A 13,759-nucleotide genomic window follows, 5' to 3' on the forward strand; every position below is an offset into this window, starting at 1 on the left:
GGGATTCTTTAAACATAAAATACAGTGGAACCCTGGGTTACGCACGCGATCCGTTCCGGGTCGCTATGCGTAACGCGGGCGTGCGTATCCAGAACGCACAAAAAAACCCCTGAAAACCCGAAAGCAGCGTGATTTGAGCGCTTCTGTGCATGCGTGAAGTGCGCATAAGCGTTCTGCGCATCCGGGGTTCGCATGTGGGTTGCGCGCACTCTGGAAACGCTTCTGGGTTGCGGGCGTTCTTAACCCAAACATACGCAACACGGAGCATGCGCAACCTGGGGTATGACTGTATGGAATATTACAATGCCATCCAACTTATCACAAGTGAACATCAAATATAACATCTGCAATCTGATACCAAGGATCACTGCCCAATCCCTCTCAATATTACTGATTTATTTATTTGCTTTCTTTTTAGACAGTCCTTCATCAACATCAAAATATTCCTAGGGCAGTTATGAGACGTATAAAAATGCAACAGCAGATACATAAAATATATAATCATTAAAACTAGACAGGGAGTACAACAGTGTGAAATTACTTAAAACCAATGTATACTCCAAATACCTAGGCAGGGCCGGCCCTACCATTAGGCAAAATAAGGTGACTGCAAGTGGCATTCTGAATTACTTTCATGTGCGCATAAGAAAACTTCATTTTGTTCAATCTGCACCTGAAGCAAAAATATATAGTGTACAAGTGTAATACACCTGCTAGTTCTGGTGTTTATGTGACCAATGGCGCATGAGCTTATAACACTTCCCAACAGATCTCTGCCACTGGATATGCTATAAATCCCTCCAGAGCCAGACAAATTAGCCTTTATTTTTTCTCATATTGCTCTGAGCATCTCACATGACATTCCCAAATAAGGCATTGTGCTACAAGCCAACTCTGATTGCTAGTAATGACTTAACTGCAATGGAATTATAACAGTATGAATAACAGTGGTTTGCGCTGTGAATGCCTCAGCTACTCCAGGAATGCCTGAGCAACCCATACAAATGTGCTTCTCACTGACCAGACTGAAAGAACAAGGAAGCCCCAGCACTTTACAACTGCTGCCGATCTGTAAATACTGCTGGGTTCATTCAGCAGCAGTGGGGGGGAAACAAATGAAAAGAAGACAATTCCACTTCAATAGGATAAACTCTAATGTTTGCAGATTAGAATGGAGATAAAGTTAAAGGATATATTGTGTTTCCATGTTCAACTAAAATGGACAAATGCCGTGCTATTATCTTACAATTGATTCATGTGGATGGAGTACAATTTATTTAATTCCATTATTTAAATATACACTACACATTCGTAAAAAATACAGCAAGGTGACATACAACTTAAAGCAAAAACATAATAAAAGCTTCAGTTAAAACTTAAGTAATTACTGGTTGATAAAAATAAATCCATGTTTCAAAGTCTATCTGGATAATGCAATTTTCACAAGACTTCTAAAAGAAAGAAGAGTTAGGGTCATGCTGTAAAAAGTGGCACTTGCAGAATTTCTTCCTGCCTCTTAGAAGTGCAAAGGTTCTACAGTGGTACCTTGGTTCTCAAATGGCTTGGTACTCAAACAACTTGGAACTCAAACACTGCAAACTCAGAAGTAAGTGTTCCAGCTTGTGAACTTTTTTTGGAAGCTGAACGTGTTCCGTTTTGAGTGTTACGCTTCTGATTTGAGTGCCACACTTCTGTTTTGAGTGCCACACTTCCGTTTTGAGTGCCACACTTCAGTTTTGAGTGTTACTTTGAGGTCTGTCTGATTTTGCTATTTATTTTGCGTTTTTGCATTTTTATTTTTTTATTTTTTTGGGGTGACTGTGTGGAACCCAGTTCAGCTACTGATTGATTGATTGTGTGACTGCGGTACAGTACATTGTTTATTGCTTTCATTTTATGGATCAATGGTCTTGTTAGATAGTAAAATTCATGTTAAATTTCTGTTTTAGGGGTTGTTTTTAAAAGTCTGGAATGGATTAATCTATTTTGCATTACTTTCTATGGGAAAACGCACCTTGGCTTTGGAACGCTTTGGTTTTGGAAAGGTCTTCAGGAACGGATTAAGTTTGAGAACCAAGGTACCACTGTACTTGGTGAAAGAAGGTAACCCTAAGCTGGGGGCACTAACTGAACATATTTTGTTAGATTAAATATGCAAACTGCCTCAATTTATGTGAACACAGCCACTGCAAATACCAATGGCAGTGAACTCTAAACACAACATAGTATACACTTTTGTAGAGGTCAGACAGTTTAATGTGCATCACCTATGTACTAAATGAAGATGTCTTCAAGATAGATTGGGATATGGGATAACTAAGTGTTTGGTAATTAGTGAATACTCAGATTCATAAATGACAACTCATCCATTAATGGTAACAGGCTGAATGTTTTAGTTCTGATTTTACAGCGAATTCCAGATAGGTTCTTAATGAGGCTGTGTAGTAATAGTAAAATAATAGCAAATGCCATGTAAATCATTTGTAGGAGAGCTGTATAATATTTGTAGAATAGTTTCTTTTACAATAGAGGAAAGTCTGCATGTATTATTATGTTTCACTTGGCAACAAACTGGGCTCTTGTGGGAAAGAGACCTTCAGTTACCCCAACAAAATTGGAAATGCAGCTCCCATCCTTGCAAAACTTTTGTGCAGTGCTTGTGGGGCGATTATACAAATCATAGGAAATGATGCTTCTCCTGGGCTGCTCTCAATACACTGATTAAAAAAAATATGTCTCCATGCTCTTGTTGCTTGCTTCTGATACAGTCAACAAGATCTCACAGCTGATGATAGATGAGCCTACTCAGTTTCCCCTTTAGAAACTTCACCACCGTCCAGGAATATTTCTTAGCTTTCTTCGTCATCTAGTTCCATTGCCCAACCTTTCTTTCTTTAGAAATTGCTTCCTAGTGTTCAAGACAAATCTGCTTTTTTGCACCTTGAATTATTTTGTGCTCTTCCCTCGTAGGCTCTGATAAACAGTTGTCCTCCCTCATCCTTATGACACCCTTTCCCACATTTGAGAATTACCATATCATCATGACTAATCTTCTTTTCTGTAAACTAAGCATGAACAGTTACATCATATGCATAGTGTTCCAGTCCCTTTACAATCTCCATTACAATCTCTCTCTCTCTCTCTCTCTCTCTCTCTCTCTCTCTCTCTCTCTCTATCCTCTTCCTAGGTACACTTTCTTGCTCTGGAATCTTGCTCTCCAGAGTCTTGCTCTGGCATCTTCATGACAACCAACCTCCAGTGGCTTGCCAAAGTCCAGATAAAACAAGGGATACTGCCAAATTATAACAAAGCACAGAATTTGATGCCAAATTTACAGACCTGCTCATCATAGAATACCAATATAGTAGGCTAGTAACTCACCAAAGACCTGTTAAAGGTGGTAAAAGGATAATGTGACAAATGAAGAGGAGAGACACACTCAGTGACCCTGTTACCTGCATCATATCTCTGTTGTCTTCCACACACTGGGAATACATATCAGTAGCAAGGAACTTGTTGGACTCCTGTATGGCCCTCACATGATTCCCAAGTTCTGTTGAGAGCCTACAGAAGTGCAACAGGTTCTCCACTGTAGACCTTCCTCTCCAATGTGTTGAGGGCAGTAGGTCAAGGTATTGGGGATTCAACAGAGGGGAAGGGCTGACAAGTGCATCCCCTACAGTTCTAATCATGTGAGGATTTTATTTTAGTTTGCCTTTTTATTTTAAAATATGTCTGTGCAGCTTTCAAAAGTCTTCCCAAAGAAGCTCACAAGCATAATAAATTATGTGACAATAAATGTGCCAGCCTTTAAGGTGAGACAAGATTCTCTGTGGGGTCCCCCCCCCCCCTGCAATCCACTAACATGACTAATCCCAAAGGAATATTGTACTGTAATTTTTGTTGCACTTTTATCAATAATATTAAACTAAGCAGTGCACTATGTGTCATAAGAAAAAGTTCACATGGAGTCTATGACAGAAGAGAGCTGGAATATAAATGCAGTTAATAAATGTATACCCCATCTTCCAACACCAGTAATACTGCTGTTTTTTCTTCTTTTTAAGCACCGGTGTGGAAACCTTTAGTAGTCTCTGTCTGCCACCTGGTGGCTACAGCCATTAGTTACAGGGGAGGCTAATTATTGGTTTAGATTTGTTTTAGCACAGTGTGGCGAGGGAAGCAACATTTTTTTCCAACTGAAGCAGGACAGAATATAGCAGAACACATTTAGATTTGCTAAGGATTTCTTATTAAGAGTTTTACTTATTGAAAGGCAGTATGTGCATATGAGTGCAATCAGGATTTGGACAAAATAATCATCTTCTCTTTCAGTAACTGACATCATGAATGAAGGACAATCTTAGATATATTTTATAGAGATGTTTTTGGAGCTCAACAACCCCGATTGCTTAGGAGAAATTCACTATAGTGTCACACAGCACCCTTCTCTAAAAGTGTGTTAAAATTAAAAGAGCTCATAACTGATATGTCATGACCCGTCTCTGTCCACCTTAAGCCATAGTTGTCTGACCAGTCACAGAGACTCACGACACTTTTGTCTTGGCCTGCAGACATGCTAGGTTGACCAGACCCTGGTCACTCCTTGAATACATAAAGTCTTTGTGTATCCTTTGTAATGACCAGAGCAGGAATGACCACTGGGAGGAGAGCAGAGAGAAGAAACACCATGGTGCATCTGCAGCAGCACAACCAGAGGCCTTCATCTGCCCCAGCTGCAACAAAACATCTCTCGTATTGATCTCTACATCCACAGCAGGTGCTGTAACCTTCCAGCAGCTTGGAAGAAGCCAGAACTTATTGGGGCTTTGATGCTGTGGGCCCCTCCAATGTAGATGCAGGTTGTATACAAGTGTAAATAAATCATATATAATAAAGACACCACAGCCTCCACTGTGCCTTATTGTCCCATAGGAAACACAAACCCAGAGTAAAAGCATGCCTGTAACCAGTGATATTTCGCACTGCTCTGGGATAACAATACTTTGTAAATCTTTTATAGGTTTGCAATTCTACTCATCTATAACCAGAACAAGTCCTGTTTGGTATAGTTAATTGTTTGTAGTTATTTTATTTTACTTGTATGATTTTTGTTTGAGCCGGCTCTTTTAGAGGAAGAAAGTGTACTCAGGAGTTTTACTTAACGATCTTGAAAGTTAAAACTCTACTTTGTAAGAAAGAGCAAAATTTTGTAATCTATGTGGCTGAAAGAAAGTCAGATTGACTACATTTTCACCCAGAAAGAAGATTGCAAAAATGTGACAGATTGTCAAGTGATAAGAGGAGGCAGGAACTACTCTGTATAGATTGCCAGTAATGAATTATATGTTGACAGGAAAAATGGGAGAAAACATAGTAATTGCAGAAAAGAGAATTAAGTGCTAGACGGTGATAAATGGAGATGGAAAGGTAGCACAGCTTAAGAACACTAGAGAAAATTAAACTGGATTCTTTAGTTTTAAAAAAGGCTGTGAATAGGAAGCAAATTTTAGTTTCGGAAAGTTCCAGACTTGGAGCAGAAAGTAGGAAGCAAACGGCAAAGGGAAATTAAAAGCAGGGCCAAAGAGAGTTCACACATTATATCATGCACACAATGAATTTGGAGAAAGGAGATATCCATCCTGCCAAGGGTTTCATTTATGAGAACCAAGTGATATTCCTTAAAGGTGATGAGACTGATGTATGGGAAATACATTTTTATGGTTGCCTCAGTGGAGAAAAACAGAAGGGTTCTTATGGAAAAGCAAATACCCCACTTGCCTGTATATTTTTAAACTGAGCCATATGTCAACTAAAGCCACTTACCAGCTTCCACCTTGCAAGCACACAGGGATTCAGGTGCAATTGGATTTCCTTTTCGCAATAGAACAGTGAGTGGAGCCATCCTAGACAGCAGAGGATTGTGCTGGAATGTGGAGTGGAGTCAGAATGAGCCTTGAGAACAGCCGGAGATAGTAGGGCAGAGAGGCGAGTTAGCAAGTGGCATCAGGCTGAAAGTTTAAGGAATGGTTAAAAGGCTATAAATAAATCCATTTTTATGGTTTTACATTCTGCATGTATTCTGGCCTAGGAGATTATAAAAGAGAATATTTCACTGCGTAAGCTGACTACAAGGCAAAAAGAGAGAGGAGTGTTCTACTACTCAACTGTAACACAGTAGGTGGTGTTTGCGGGGAGAGGTTCAGGAAGGATCTGTCAATTCAGTTCTCTCAAGTTTCTCATTTCTCATCTTAAATTCGGTTTGCCACATTTTGCTGCAAATTGTGATTTTTGTAAAAGAAACCAAAACAAAGAAATGCTCATGAAAATTTGTCAGCATTTTAGTACAATTTCCCCCCAATAAACATACTTTTTAAATATGCAGTTTTGACTCATGCAGACCAGTGGTGAGATGTTTTGTGGAACGTAAGAAGGACTCTCACAAACCTGCCTCAGTTACCTCAAAAGTAAGGTGACAACCCTGCAAAACACTCATCAGAATTTCATCCAAATTTCTCTTCAATAATTTTAAAATGCATTTTTCTTTTCTCATAGATGATGGAGAATGGTAAAAAAAAAAAGAATTGCAGAAGTAGCTTTTGGCACAGCACTATTGGAAACTCAGGATCATAAATGAAATCCATGGCTAGATGTGAGTTTGAACTTTTCTTGCCGTGGGCTGTTGTTAATTTGGTGGAAGTGGTGGTTAGGCAAGTGGTATTGGTGTTGGTGTCTGACTGCTGACTACAGCTGTTGCATCTAAATCCTTTTGGGTGAGTTTGAATTAATATCATTCCTATGAGGTCAATTAGCATAGTGTGGTGAGAGCCAGTGTGGTGTAGTGGTTAAGAGCGGTAGACTCGTTATCTGGGGAACCGGGTTCGTGTCCCCGCTCCTCCACACGCAGCTGCTGGGTGACCTTGGGCTAGTCACACTTCTTTGAAGTCTCTCAGCCCCACTCACCTCACAGAGTGTTTGTTGTGGGGGAGGAAGGGAAAGGAGAATGTTAGCCGCTTTGAGACTCCTTCGGGTAGTGATAAAGCGGGATATCAAATCCAAACTCTTCTTCTTCTTCTAGCATATACTTGGTGTGGCAGGTTTGTTGGCAAGTGTGTGTGTCTGTGAGAGATGGAGACAGACAGACAGTGATAAGCTGAGGATTCCAAATGAGATTTATGGATGACTAAATGTGTGTTTGAATTTTTCTTGTCCTTGACAGACACTGAACAAACTACAGTATGTCATGTAACATTAGCCCATTAAGCCCAGTTAATGTCACAAACTGCAGTATAGATTGGGGGACTGCATCAGTCTCAAGTAGAAAAAAATAAACTTGGAGATTGTGGAGGTTCATAATGAGTTAGTTTTAAAACTGTATGCAAAACATGGCAACTTTTTGGAATCTAGTTCGTGCAGAAATGTTTCCTTTGCTGAAAAAAGACTGCTGCAAAGATAAAATCTTATTTTGGGTCAATTTACCTATGCAAGTAGCTTTTTTCTTTATCAATGAAGCTCATCAAGTAAAAAACTTGAAACAGATCATGGATGAATTATAACCAGCTACCTGACCGTGAGCCATGATCTCCTCATACACTCCAAATCATGGCAAGATTGCAGATGACATTTGGTGTCAATCCTCACTCTAATCTGGTGTGGTGTTCTCCAACCACTACTCCTATGAGTTGTGTTTTCCATGTGTTTGTTCTTCTTTTCTATCCTGTTCCTTAAAAATTGCATAATTACTGGTGAGTCATCTTTTTCTTTGTGACCGTGCATGTATATTTATGTGGGAAATTAATTTAGGAATAATTTTCAATTATGTTTTATTTTCTAACTCTAATCTACAGCACCTAATGGCCAGCAATAGGAAGCACATCAACCACAGCATCTGAATTTCACTTACCTGCTCATTTTCCAGCAATCCCCTACAACATTCTCCAGAACGCTCTCTATTATGCAAGTATAACAACAGAACTGGAAATGCCCAGAAGCCATTGACAGAATATTTCATTCTCCCTGGAGTCTGAATATTCAGCAACAGACTTATGTCATGACCTCTGTTTTCCCCTGAAAAAGGAGGTTTCTGGAACATTTTTGGCTGTTTCTATTCATGTTTCAAACTTATAATAAAGACAAATCTTCCACATTTGTGCCATTTTATGGCCCCTTTTATCATCTCTTCGATGTGGTAGCCATTTTGTGCCGGCCTGTTCCTGCCTGTTTGCTCCTCTGACACTCTTCCTCCCTTTACTGCTCTTAAGGACACTTTTGTGACAAGCTGGTCACAACAGGTGAAGGGATATTGAGCAACAAGGCTAAACAGCTGGAAGCAGCCATGTCTGCCTTTCTTCGCACTACACCAGGAGAGCTCTGTGCTTATGTCCAGGGTAGGAATTGGTAGTGCTAACCCTATTCTGACTACCCATTTAATTAGTGGTAGACTGAAAGCCAAAGCCAGGTTTTAAATAAGACAACAAGATTATGGTGAAAATGTGAATGTATACTGTTATAGGTTTTAGGCAGGAGTCAGTCTGCATGATATCCATGGATCCCTTCCAGGTCCGTGATCCAGTGAGCTTCAGAATCTAGCAGAAACCACGGAACCAGTTCTATTAGCCTGTTTGTGAGGTAATGAGTTTCTCACCATTCAGAGATTGGGGTGCATGCAACTGTGTTGAATTGAAAATGGCTTCTTTCCCTCGAAGCTCAAGGAAGAACTTTTTTAGTTTGGGTGTGTTTCTCATATTGTGTCATGTTTTATAAGGTCTAGTGTGAGGAGATGTTCTCTGGACAGCTGGCATGGGAGGAGCAGCCCTCCCATTTATCTTTCCTCCCCACCTCCCCCATTATCTGTGTGGAGGCTCTCCGAGGGCCAGATGTTAACAAATTACCTTAATTATTCCCACACCCCATTCCTTTGGTGTGGATCTGTACCACACCATATGCACCTCTGTAGGAGTCAAGTTGTAAATGAAATTCCCAAAGTTCACAGCTCAGAAGGTGATGGAAAGTGTGTTTGAAAGCAATGCCCTTAGAGGCCATATATTCTGAGCTTTGTCAGGCATAAGTACCACAATCTGCACGGCTGCAACAGTGTAGGCAATGTCTTAATTACTATAATTAGCCCTGAATCAAAGCCTATCATTGGAAGCATAATAAGCCCTGAGCACAATAAGTTACATTCTAAAATAGCTGGCTGGGAAAAAAGACAATTTGGTATACACAAATGAGAAGCAAAGAGGTGCTAAGTACTTCATTTAATTTACACTTAAAATTAGTGGTAGCTGTAGCTTGATCTCTGTGCTTGATGCTGTATTCAATAGACTGAAGAAGGGATCTCCTGTACCACCCATTATCCCTTAAAACATGGTTACCAGACAGTCCCTGGATTTACAAATCTGTCCCTGGACAAAATCCGTCCCTGGAATGTCCCTGGATTTATATTTTAAGTGTTGTAGATTTATTAGTAGGGAATGAATGTTGCGTGATTGGTTCAATGGTACAAGACACATCATATGGGGACTTCCAGCAAGACAAAATAGTGGGCGCCATGGCAGCGAGCAGCTCCTGAAGCTAGCCAGAGCCAACTGTGCTACCAGACTGGCTGTGGGCTGCTGAGACTGCCAATGCCACTTCTGAGGGGGAACCGGGGATGCCCAGCGCATCTACAGGGGGAACGACTGACACACACACCCCGTGACCCAAATTGAGCCAGGAGCGAGAGCACCCAGCCAACTGCCCAGTGGCGCTCTGGGACCAGTAAAACCCCCCGGAGCCAATGCAGGGAGAAGGAGGAGAGGAGCAGAAGAAGGAAGAGAGAGAAAGAAGATGGAGAAAAGCCCTACCTTGCTGCACTGCCCCTGCCACTGAGGAGGAGAGGTAGGAGAGCACTGGGAGGACAAGGACATGTGGCCAAGCCCAGGTCCGACCCGAGCCTACTCCATGGTGGCTAGCACTAGCCCAGAGGAAGACTGAGCGACAGAGGAGACCACAGAAGATAAGATGTTACTTCTTAAATTTATTTTTAAAAATAATTTTTTAAATTTTTTCCCCTCTTTTTAAAAAAAGTGTACCCGGATTCTTTGAAAAATCTGGTAACCTTACCTTAAAATCACACATTAAGCTGCTTACTGAATACATATTTCACTCTTCTGCACATTTCTTGCATTCAGAATTCTTCTGTTTTTTTCTTGCTTCTTCCTGATCACTTTCCAGTTTTTTTTTCCATTGCCCTTCTCCAATGTGAATAATGATCACAATCAATAACATCATTCCCATTTGTTCTACTTTGACCTAACTTTGAATATAATCTGGAAACACGTCCCATGCAACCTAAACCCTTTGTGGGGCCCTAGGTAACCTTCTTGCTTTACATTATTCATGCTTTGTGGATTAACAAACATAGGCAGTTTGCATTGTGAGCAAATTACTTCTCCCATCTACCTTTTTTTATTTCAGAAGAAAATATATAGAGAGGAGCTATCAATGCCCCAGAAGAAGAAGAGCCTGAATGGTAACATAAAAGGTTGTAGTTCTGTCATAAACTCAAAACCGTCTCCTATTATCAAAGGTCAAAAACATTATCCACATGTCAGCCAAATTTATAAATACACTCTCCATGGAGCTGAACCTAAAGTATGAAATAAATAGTACACTGGGAGCTATAAAGATGAATTAGGAGCATGGGAACCTGAAACTCTTCGTTTAATTGCTCCATTAGGCAAGAAAGGGGGGTGATGTCTCCACATTTATACACAGGAAATTTGGGGATTTTTTTTTTAAACATGAAATTATTGTATAGCTTTTAAAGCAGAATGTCAATGGGCTACAACACAGATTGTCCAATGGGGAGCGCCAAAGTTTTAGAATTTACCACACAACAAGACAGTTATGTTGGTTGCTGGCTGGTGGCTGCTTAGCAATTGGAAATCGCCTTAATTATCATCAGAAAAATGCTATAATTCAGATATACAAAACTGTCTTCCCCTACCAAATCATGGAATTTGGCATGAAATGGATGAAAAATGGTTTTTTTAAAAAGATGCAAGTGAAATTTTTGGACAGCACTAGGCAAAGTACCTAAAGTCAATTAGAAAAACAAAGCACACACGTTTCTAAAACAGCAAACCATCTTCTGAATATAGGTGATTTTGAACAGCAGTGGGCTTTATCCTTTCCCCACATTTATGCAATAACCAAAAACATACCACCACGTACCCTGGAAGTGGAGTCACCAAGCTTCTGAATTTTACTGCACAGAAATGAGCAGTCTGTTCTTTCTTGTTCTTGCTAAAGACTCCACAGGCCAGATTGTTCTCAGAAGAAATGGGTACTTTCTCCATGTAACCCACAAGTGCAGGGTGACTCACACAATGTGGATATTTGCTCACTGAGAGACAATTACTGCCATCATAGCAGCACTTGGGCAGCACTAATTACATTAATTTAAGGGCAATATTACTAGTATGGCTTTCCTTCTGGCTGAGTGCGGATGCAATTTCCTTTTCATTTCAAGAAATCCCTGAACACCACCACACACACTTTCACAAAACCACAATTCCCAGGAGTCCCTGTGCAGAGGCAAGGACCACTATCAACCCACAGTTTGAAGCTGTGGTGTAGATGTGACCAGGGTGAAAACAACACCTGTACATCAATAGATATAACACAGTAGCTTCTTGACCTAATTGTGTACATGGGGCAAGATCAGTACAGGACAAGCAACTACTCTTTGACTGTGGGAATCAGACCCTTGGGACCAAGCAAATATTTGAGTTTGCTTACATTAATTTGTGTGATGAGGTTAACATGAATTTCCCCAGGAGGCTTGCATGATGTGCTTCAAAACAAAACAAAACCCTAGAGACAGAAACCATTCAGAGCCAAAATAGATATGATGTGTGAATACAATTAACTGGTGCGTGATTATTTTTTTGTTATGTATATAGCAGCCACAGCATAGTCTGAGTACCCTTAGGACTAGAAGGTTGGGAGGAGAGGAAGGTTAACTCTTTCCCTCCTGGGAAAAACTGTCTATAATTGAAAGGAAACTTCCATGAGTGCCAACAGGAGATTCCTGTGGATTCAAGTAGCAGCTTCAAAGAGGCACTGTTTGTTAGGACCATAGAAGGGAGAGAAAGAATTAAGCTTCCCCCACACCATCTTCATAGTCCAGAGGCTACGTCGGTCTTTCCACAGTTGCTATTCACATTTTTTAAAAATCACTTTAATTGCACTTATGCACTTATGCAATTACCGTGCACCTTGGTTCTCAATCGCCTTGGTACTCAAAAAACTTGGAACCTAAACACTGCAAACCCAGAAGTAAGTGTTCCGGTTTGCAAACTTTTTTTCAGAAGCCGAACATGCTCCAATTTGAGTGTTACGCTTCCGTTTTGAGTGCCACACTTCCGTTTTGAGTGTTACTCTGAGGTCTGTCTGTTTTTGCTATTTATTTTGCGTTTTTGTGGCTCTTTTTGTTTTGTTTTTGTGACTGTGTGGAACCCAGTTCAGCTGCTGAGTGACTGATTGATTGTGTGACTGCAGTACATTGTTTTATTGCTCTCATTTTATGGCTCATTGGTCTCGTTAGATAGTAAAATTCATGTTATATTGCTGTTTTAGGGGTTGTTTTTAAAAGTCTGGAACGGAATAATCCATTTTACATTACTTTCTATGGGAAAGTGTGTCTTGGTTTTGGAACACTTTGGTTTTGGAATGGACTTCCGGAACAGATTAAGTTTGAGAATCAAGGTACCCCTGTAACTTGTTTGGCCCTTAATCTCACATTGCCCTCCCACATCAGATTATTCAGTTTCCAAAATGGCAGGTAGAAGAGGGGATATTGTATGGATTGATGTTTAGTAAAATATTCCTTCTTCATTTGTAACCTTTTCTTTACAATTTAGAACAGAATACCAATAACTAACAGCTGACTGTGCCCATTATTAGGAAATCTACCTGTCACCGTGGTCCACATTTAAAACATTTATTTATTCATTCATTCATTCAGGGAGCTGTATGACTGATTCCTTCAAATCAATATGTGAAATTCCTCTTCTTAATTACTGGTAACCATTGCTTTCTCTTTATAATTGTAAGGTCATTATGCCAAAGTGGTAACATATTTTAGCTTTCCTGACACAGACAGGCTCCACATCTTGCTTCTCAACTACCATTTTCTATGTTTGCTCATCTGAACACTAGACAAAAGCAGGGCTGATATTTTTTTTGGTAACACTTATTAAACAAAAAAATAAATGAAGAAACTTCCCCTCGGTTCACTGCAGCACATCAGGGATGAAAATGTTCACTAACCCTTACCCTTCTGCAAAGTATGTTGTGAAATATAATGGCAGGTATTATTAGCATAATTACAAAGACCCACTTTTAAATTGCTGCTATCAAGTAAAAGGATTACTCATGCATCTATAATATTTTCCTTAAAGCATGTTGGAAGAATGCACAACTCAGCAGAATCTTAGCTGTCTCTTAATTACGTTCTGCACATATCACTACAGAGAGAATTGGGAACGAATCGTGATTTCAGCTGGTGCAAGATTTGAATGGTCTTTGGAGCATCATTAAACCAAAAGTCTTTAAAAAAAGAACCGTATTGTACACTGGCCAATGGACAAGTAATGGGTTTGCAAATAAATCTACATTTTATAATTATTGCTCAAATGTCGCAGTACGGCTTTGTGTGATCTTGTGTTAACAATGCTTTAAAAAATATATATCTTTTTTAACACTGAGAACT

This window comes from Lacerta agilis, chromosome 4 (assembly GCF_009819535.1).
Source record: "Lacerta agilis isolate rLacAgi1 chromosome 4, rLacAgi1.pri, whole genome shotgun sequence".
NCBI classification, from domain to species: domain Eukaryota; kingdom Metazoa; phylum Chordata; class Lepidosauria; order Squamata; family Lacertidae; genus Lacerta; species Lacerta agilis.